Here is a 9,291-nt window from a genome sequence, read left to right as displayed (position 1 = left end):
GCTCCATAGCACCATAGCTCCATACCTCCAGAGCTCCAGGGCTCCATAGCTCCATACCTCCAGAGCTCCATACCTCCAGAGCTCCATACCTCCAGAGCTCCATAGCACCAGAGCTCCATGGCTTCAGAGCTCCATAGCACCATAGCTCCATACCTCCAGAGCTCCAGGGCTCCATAGCTCCATACCTCCAGAGCTCCATACCTCCAGAGCTCCATACCTCCAGAGCTCCAGAGCTCCATAGCACCAGAGCTCCATACTTCCAGAGCTCCATAGCTCCATAGCTCCATAGCACCAGAGCTCCATAGCTCCATAGCACCAGAGCTCCATGGCTTCAGAGCTCCATAGCACCATAGCTCCATACCTCCAGAGCTCCAGGGCTCCATAGCTCCATACCTCCAGAGCTCCATACCTCCAGAGCTCCATACCTCCAGAGCTCCATAGCACCAGAGCTCCATAGCTCCATAGCACCAGAGCTCCATAGCACCAGAGCTCCATAGCTCCATAGCACCAGAGCTCCATAGCTCCATAGCACCAGAGCTCCATACTTCCAGAGCTCCATAGCTCCATAGCTCCATAGCACCAGAGCTCCATAGCTCCATAGCACCAGAGCTCCATAGCTCCATAGCACCAGAGCTCCATACTTCCATAGCTCCATAGCTCCATACCTCCAGAGCTCCATAGCTCCATAGCTCCATACCTCCAGAGCTCCATAGCTCCAGAGCTCCATAGCTCCATAGCTCCATAGCACCAGAGCTCCATAGCTCCATAGCACCAGAGCTCCATACTTCCATAGCTCCAGGGCTCCATAGCTCCAGGGCTCCATACCTCCAGAGCTCCATAGCTCCATACTTCCAGAGCTCCATAGCTCCATACTTCCATAGCTCCATACTTCCATACCTCCATAGCTCCATACTTCCATAGCACCAGAGCTCCATACTTCCATAGCACCAGAGCTCCATACCTCCAGAGCTCCAGAGCTCCAGCCTGGGTGGCTGGTGGCTCCATAGCTCCATACTTCCATAGCTCTAAGTCAGAGAGTTGGCGAAAATTGCACTAAGTGCGAAAGCCCATTCATTTACAACGGCGTGTCCACAAGGCGGCGACATTTCCCCGTTACCGGTGGCTGCGCGGCGGGTGAGTGACAGAGCTTATCCGAGCGGCTGGAACTCTGCGCCGGCGTGGTCGAGCGTGAGGCCTCGGCCCTTTGGCTGCCTGGTACCTAAAACACTTCCATTGATCCAGCCACGGAGGGTGCTGGCTGGTGGCTCCATACCTCCATAGCTCCATAGCACCAGAGCTCCATAGTTCCATAGCACCAGAGCTCCATGGCTTCAGAGCTCCATAGCACCATAGCTCCATACCTCCAGAGCTCCAGGGCTCCATAGCTCCATACCTCCAGAGCTCCATACCTCCAGAGCTCCATACCTCCAGAGCTCCATAGCACCAGAGCTCCATGGCTTCAGAGCTCCATAGCACCATAGCTCCATACCTCCAGAGCTCCAGGGCTCCATAGCTCCATACCTCCAGAGCTCCATACCTCCAGAGCTCCATACCTCCAGAGCTCCAGAGCTCCATAGCACCAGAGCTCCATGGCTTCAGAGCTCCATAGCACCATAGCTCCATACCTCCAGAGCTCCAGGGCTCCATAGCTCCATACCTCCAGAGCTCCATACCTCCAGAGCTCCAGAGCTCCATAGCACCAGAGCTCCATGGCTTCAGAGCTCCATAGCACCATAGCTCCATACCTCCAGAGCTCCAGGGCTCCATAGCTCCATACCTCCAGAGCTCCATACCTCCAGAGCTCCATACCTCCAGAGCTCCATAGCTCCATAGCACCAGAGCTCCATAGCTCCATAACACCAGAGCTCCATAGCACCAGAGCTCCATAGCACCAGAGCTCCATAGCTCCATAGCACCAGAGCTCCATAGCTCCATAGCACCAGAGCTCCATAGCTCCATAGCACCAGAGCTCCATACTTCCAGAGCTCCATAGCTCCATAGCTCCATAGCACCAGAGCTCCATAGCTCCATAGCACCAGAGCTCCATGGCTTCAGAGCTCCATAGCACCATAGCTCCATACCTCCAGAGCTCCAGGGCTCCATAGCTCCATACCTCCAGAGCTCCATACCTCCAGAGCTCCATACCTCCAGAGCTCCATAGCACCAGAGCTCCATAGCTCCATAGCACCAGAGCTCCATAGCACCAGAGCTCCATAGCACCAGAGCTCCATAGCTCCATAGCACCAGAGCTCCATAGCTCCATAGCACCAGAGCTCCATACTTCCAGAGCTCCATAGCTCCATAGCTCCATAGCACCAGAGCTCCATAGCTCCATAGCACCAGAGCTACATAGCTCCATAGCACCAGAGCTCCATACTTCCATAGCTCCATAGCTCCATACCTCCAGAGCTCCATATCTCCTTAGCTCCATACCTCCAGAGCTCCATAGCTCCAGAGCTCCATAGCTCCATAGCTCCATAGCTCCATAGCACCAGAGCTCCATAGCTCCATAGCACCAGAGCTCCATACTTCCATAGCTCCAGGGCTCCATAGCTCCAGGGCTCCATACCTCCAGAGCTCCATAGCTCCATACTTCCAGAGCTCCATAGCTCCATACTTCCATAGCTCCATACTTCCATACCTCCATAGCTCCATACTTCCATAGCACCAGAGCTCCATACTTCCATAGCACCAGAGCTCCATACCTCCAGAGCTCCAGAGCTCCAGCCTGGGTGGCTGGTGGCTCCATAGCTCCATACTTCCATAGCTCTAAGTCAGAGAGTTGGCGAAAATTGCACTAAGTGCGAAAGCCCATTCATTTACAACGGCGTGTCCACAAGGCGGCGACATTTCCCCGTTACCGGTGGCTGCGCGGCGGGTGAGTGACAGAGCTTATCCGAGCGGCTGGAACTCTGCGCCGGCGTGGTCGAGCGTGAGGCCTCGGCCCTTTGGCTGCCTGGTACCTAAAACACTTCCATTGATCCAGCCACGGAGGGTGCTGGCTGGTGGCTCCATACCTCCATAGCTCCATAGCACCAGAGCTCCATAGCTCCATAGCACCAGAGCTCCATGGCTTCAGAGCTCCATAGCACCATAGCTCCATACCTCCAGAGCTCCAGGGCTCCATAGCTCCATACCTCCAGAGCTCCATACCTCCAGAGCTCCATACCTCCAGAGCTCCATAGCACCAGAGCTCCATGGCTTCAGAGCTCCATAGCACCATAGCTCCATACCTCCAGAGCTCCAGGGCTCCATAGCTCCATACCTCCAGAGCTCCATACCTCCAGAGCTCCATACCTCCAGAGCTCCATAGCACCAGAGCTCCATGGCTTCAGAGCTCCATAGCACCATAGCTCCATACCTCCAGAGCTCCAGGGCTCCATAGCTCCATACCTCCAGAGCTCCATACCTCCAGAGCTCCATACCTCCAGAGCTCCAGAGCTCCATAACACCAGAGCTCCATGGCTTCAGAGCTCCATAGCACCATAGCTCCATACCTCCAGAGCTCCAGGGCTCCATAGCTCCATACCTCCAGAGCTCCATACCTCCAGAGCTCCATACCTCCAGAGCTCCAGAGCTCCATAACACCAGAGCTCCATGGCTTCAGAGCTCCATAGCACCATAGCTCCATACCTCCAGAGCTCCAGGGCTCCATAGCTCCATACCTCCAGAGCTCCATACCTCCAGAGCTCCAGAGCTCCATAGCACCAGAGCTCCATGGCTTCAGAGCTCCATAGCACCATAGCTCCATACCTCCAGAGCTCCAGGGCTCCATAGCTCCATACCTCCAGAGCTCCATACCTCCAGAGCTCCAGAGCTCCATAGCACCAGAGCTCCATGGCTTCAGAGCTCCATAGCACCATAGCTCCATACCTCCAGAGCTCCAGGGCTCCAAAGCTCCATACCTCCAGAGCTCCATACCTCCAGAGCTCCATACCTCCAGAGCTCCATAGCTCCATAGCACCAGAGCTCCATAGCTCCATAGCACCAGAGCTCCATAGCACCAGAGCTCCATAGCTCCATAGCACCAGAGCTCCATAGCTCCATAGCACCAGAGCTCCATAGCTCCATAGCACCAGAGCTCCATACTTCCAGAGCTCCATAGCTCCATAGCTCCATAGCACCAGAGCTCCATAGCTCCATAGCACCAGAGCTCCATAGCTCAATAGCACCAGAGCTCCATACTTCCATAGCTCCATAGCTCCATACCTCCAGAGCTCCATAGCTCCATAGCTCCATACCTCCAGAGCTCCATAGCTCCAGAGCTCCATAGCTCCATAGCACCAGAGCTCCATAGCTCCATAGCACCAGAGCTCCATACTTCCATAGCTCCAGGGCTCCATAGCTCCAGGGCTCCATAGCTCCATACCTCCAGAGCTCCATAGCTCCATACTTCCAGAGCTCCATAGCTCCATAGCACCAGAGCTCCATAGCTCCATAGCACCAGAGCTCCATAGCTCCATAGCACCAGAGCTCTATAGCTCCATAGCACCAGAGCTCCATAGCTCCATAGCTCCAGGGCTCCATAGCTCCATAGCTCCAGGGCTCCATAGCTCCATAGCTCCAGGGCTCCATAGCTCCATAGCTCCATACCTCCAGAGCTCCATACCTCCAGAGCTCCATACCTCCATAGCACCAGAGCTCCATAGCTCCAGGGCTCCAGGGCTCCATAGCTCCATACCTCCAGAGCTCCATAGCTCCATACTTCCAGAGCTCCATAGCTCCATAGCTCCATACTTCCATAGCTCCATAGCTCCATACTTCCATAGCACCTGAGCTCCATACCTCCAGAGCTCCATAGCTCCAGCCTGGGTGGCTGGTGGCTCCATAGCTCCATACTTCCATAGCTCTAAGTCAGAGAGTTGGCGAAAATTGCACTAAGTGCGAAAGCCCATTCATTTACAACGGCGTGTCCGCAGGCGGCGACATTTCCCCGTCACCGGTGGCTGCGCGGCGGGTGAGTGACAGAGCTTATCCGAGCGGCTGGAACTCTGCGCCGGCGTGGTCGAGCGTGAGGCCTCGGCCCTTTGGCTGCCTGGTACCTAAAACACTTCCATTGATCCAGCCACGGAGGGTGCTGGCTGGTGGCTCCATACCTCCAGAGCTCCATAGCACCAGAGCTCCATAGCTCCATAGCACCAGAGCTCCATGGCTTCAGAGCTCCATAGCACCATAGCTCCATACCTCCAGAGCTCCAGGGCTCCATAGCTCCATACCTCCAGAGCTCCATACCTCCAGAGCTCCATACCTCCAGAGCTCCATAGCACCAGAGCTCCATAGCACCAGAGCTCCATGGCTTCAGAGCTCCATAGCACCATAGCTCCATACCTCCAGAGCTCCAGGGCTCCATAGCTCCATACCTCCAGAGCTCCATACCTCCAGAGCTCCATACCTCCAGAGCTCCATAGCACCAGAGCTCCATGGCTTCAGAGCTCCATAGCACCATAGCTCCATACCTCCAGAGCTCCAGGGCTCCATAGCTCCATACCTCCAGAGCTCCATACCTCCAGAGCTCCAGAGCTCCATAGCACCAGAGCTCCATACTTCCAGAGCTCCATAGCTCCATAGCTCCATAGCACCAGAGCTCCATAGCTCCATAGCACCAGAGCTCCATGGCTTCAGAGCTCCATAGCACCATAGCTCCATACCTCCAGAGCTCCAGGGCTCCATAGCTCCATACCTCCAGAGCTCCATACCTCCAGAGCTCCATACCTCCAGAGCTCCATAGCACCAGAGCTCCATAGCTCCATAGCACCAGAGCTCCATAGCACCAGAGCTCCATAGCTCCATAGCACCAGAGCTCCATAGCTCCATAGCACCAGAGCTCCATACTTCCAGAGCTCCATAGCTCCATAGCTCCATAGCACCAGAGCTCCATAGCTCCATAGCACCAGAGCTCCATAGCTCCATAGCACCAGAGCTCCATACTTCCATAGCTCCATAGCTCCATACCTCCAGAGCTCCATAGCTCCATAGCTCCATACCTCCAGAGCTCCATAGCTCCAGAGCTCCATAGCTCCATAGCTCCATAGCACCAGAGCTCCATAGCTCCATAGCACCAGAGCTCCATACTTCCATAGCTCCAGGGCTCCATAGCTCCAGGGCTCCATACCTCCAGAGCTCCATAGCTCCATACTTCCAGAGCTCCATAGCTCCATACTTCCATAGCTCCATACTTCCATACCTCCATAGCTCCATACTTCCATACCTCCAGAGCTCCATAGCTCCAGCCTGGGTGGCTGGTGGCTCCATAGCTCCATACTTCCATAGCTCTAAGTCAGAGAGTTGGCGAAAATTGCACTAAGTGCGAAAGCCCATTCATTTACAACGGCGTGTCCGCCAGGCGGCGACATTTCCCCGTTACCGGTGGCTGCGCGGCGGGTGAGTGACAGAGCTTATCCGAGCGGCTGGAACTCTGCGCCGGCGTGGTCGAGCGTGAGGCCTCGGCCCTTTGGCTGCCTGGTACCTAAAACACTTCCATTGATCCAGCCACGGAGGGTGCTGGCTGGTGGCTCCATACCTCCATAGCTCCATAGCACCAGAGCTCCATAGCTCCATAGCACCAGAGCTCCATGGCTTCAGAGCTCCATAGCACCATAGCTCCATACCTCCAGAGCTCCAGGGCTCCATAGCTCCATACCTCCAGAGCTCCATACCTCCAGAGCTCCATACCTCCAGAGCTCCATAGCACCATAGCTCCATGGCTTCAGAGCTCCATAGCACCATAGCTCCATACCTCCAGAGCTCCAGGGCTCCATAGCTCCATACCTCCAGAGCTCCATACCTCCAGAGCTCCATACCTCCAGAGCTCCATAGCACCAGAGCTCCATGGCTTCAGAGCTCCATAGCACCATAGCTCCATACCTCCAGAGCTCCAGGGCTCCATAGCTCCATACCTCCAGAGCTCCATACCTCCAGAGCTCCATACCTCCAGAGCTCCATAGCACCAGAGCTCCATGGCTTCAGAGCTCCATAGCACCATAGCTCCATACCTCCAGAGCTCCAGGGCTCCATAGCTCCATACCTCCAGAGCTCCATACCTCCAGAGCTCCATACCTCCAGAGCTCCAGAGCTCCATAGCACCAGAGCTCCATGGCTTCAGAGCTCCATAGCACCATAGCTCCATACCTCCAGAGCTCCAGGGCTCCATAGCTCCATACCTCCAGAGCTCCATACCTCCAGAGCTCCAGAGCTCCATAGCACCAGAGCTCCATGGCTTCAGAGCTCCATAGCACCATAGCTCCATACCTCCAGAGCTCCAGGGCTCCATAGCTCCATACCTCCAGAGCTCCATACCTCCAGAGCTCCAGAGCTCCATAGCACCAGAGCTCCATGGCTTCAGAGCTCCATAGCACCATAGCTCCATACCTCCAGAGCTCCAGGGCTCCAAAGCTCCATACCTCCAGAGCTCCATACCTCCAGAGCTCCATACCTCCAGAGCTCCATAGCTCCATAGCACCAGAGCTCCATAGCTCCATAGCACCAGAGCTCCATAGCACCAGAGCTCCATAGCACCAGAGCTCCATAGCTCCATAGCACCAGAGCTCCATAGCTCCATAGCACCAGAGCTCCATAGCTCCATAGCACCAGAGCTCCATACTTCCAGAGCTCCATAGCTCCATAGCACCAGAGCTCCATAGCTCCATAGCACCAGAGCTCCATAGCTCCATAGCACCAGAGCTCCATACTTCCATAGCTCCATAGCTCCATACCTCCAGAGCTCCATAGCTCCATAGCTCCATACCTCCAGAGCTCCATAGCTCCAGAGCTCCATAGCTCCATAGCACCAGAGCTCCATAGCTCCATAGCACCAGAGCTCCATACTTCCATAGCTCCAGGGCTCCATAGCTCCAGGGCTCCATAGCTCCATACCTCCAGAGCTCCATAGCTCCATACTTCCAGAGCTATGGAAGTATGGAGCTATGGAGCTATGGAGCTCTGGAAGTATGGAGCTATGGAGCTCTGGTGCTATGGAGCTATGGAGCTCTGGTGCTATGGAGCTATGGAGCTCTGGTGCTATGGAGCTATGGAGCTCTGGTGCTATGGAGCTCTGGTGCTATGGAGCTATGGAGCTCTGGTGCTATGGAGCTATGGAGCTCTGGTGCTATGGAGCTATGGAGCTCTGGTGCTATGGAGCTATGGAGCTCTGGTGCTATGGAGCTATGGAGCTCTGGTGCTATGGAGCTCTGGAGCTCTGGAGGTATGGAGCTATGGAGGTATGGAGCCACCAGCCAGCACCCTCCGAGGCTGGATCAATGGAAGTGTTTTAGGTACCAGGCAGCCAAAGGGCCGAGGCCTCACGCTCGACCACGCCGGCGCAGAGTTCCAGCCGCTCGGATAAGCTCTGTCACTCACCCGCCGCGCAGCCACCGGTAACGGGGAAATGTCGCCGCCTTGTGGACACGCCGTTGTAAATGAATGGGCTTTCGCACTTAGTGCAATTTTCGCCAACTCTCTGACTGGAGCTATGGAAGTATGGAGCTATGGAGCCACCAGCCACCCAGGCTGGAGCTATGGAGCTCTGGAGGTATGGAGCTCTGGTGCTATGGAAGTATGGAGCTATGGAGCTATGGAAGTATGGCGCTATGGAGCTATGGAGCTCTGGAAGTATGGAGCTATGGAGCTCTGGAGGTATGGAGCTATGGAGCCCTGGAGCCCTGGAGCTATGGAGCCCTGGAGCTATGGAGCTATGGAGCCCTGGAGCTATGGAGCCCTGGAGCTATGGAGCTATGGAGCTCTGGTGCTATGGAGCTATGGAGCTCTGGTGCTATGGAGCTATGGAGCTCTGGTGCTATGGAGCTATGGAGCTCTGGTGCTATGGAGCTATGGAGCTCTGGTGCTATGGAGCTATGGAGCTCTGGTGCTATGGAGCTATGGAGCTCTGGTGCTATGGAGCTCTGGTGCTATGGAGCTATGGAGCTCTGGTGCTATGGAGCTATGGAGCTCTGGTGCTATGGAGCTATGGAGCTCTGGTGCTATGGAGCTCTGGAGCTCTGGTGCTATGGAGCTCTGGTGCTATGGAGCTATGGAGCTCTGGTGCTATGGAGCCACCAGCCAGCACCCTCCGTGGCTGGATCAATGGAAGTGTTTTAGGTACCAGGCAGCCAAAGGGCCGGGGCCTCACGCTCGACCACGCCGGCGCAGAGTTCCAGCCGCTCGGATAAGCTCTGTCACTCACCCGCCGCGCAGCCACCGGTAACGGGGAAATGTCGCCGCCTGGCGGACACGCCGTTGTAAATGAATGGGCTTTCGCACTTAGTGCAATTTTAGCCAACTCCGTGGCTGCAAGTA

Source organism: Syngnathus leptorhynchus, unplaced genomic scaffold (assembly GCF_054491065.1).
Source record: "Syngnathus leptorhynchus isolate UIUO unplaced genomic scaffold, UIUO_Slep HiC_scaffold_24, whole genome shotgun sequence".
Classification (NCBI taxonomy): Eukaryota; Metazoa; Chordata; class Actinopteri; order Syngnathiformes; family Syngnathidae; genus Syngnathus; species Syngnathus leptorhynchus.
Note: the sequence above shows the minus strand (reverse complement) of the source record.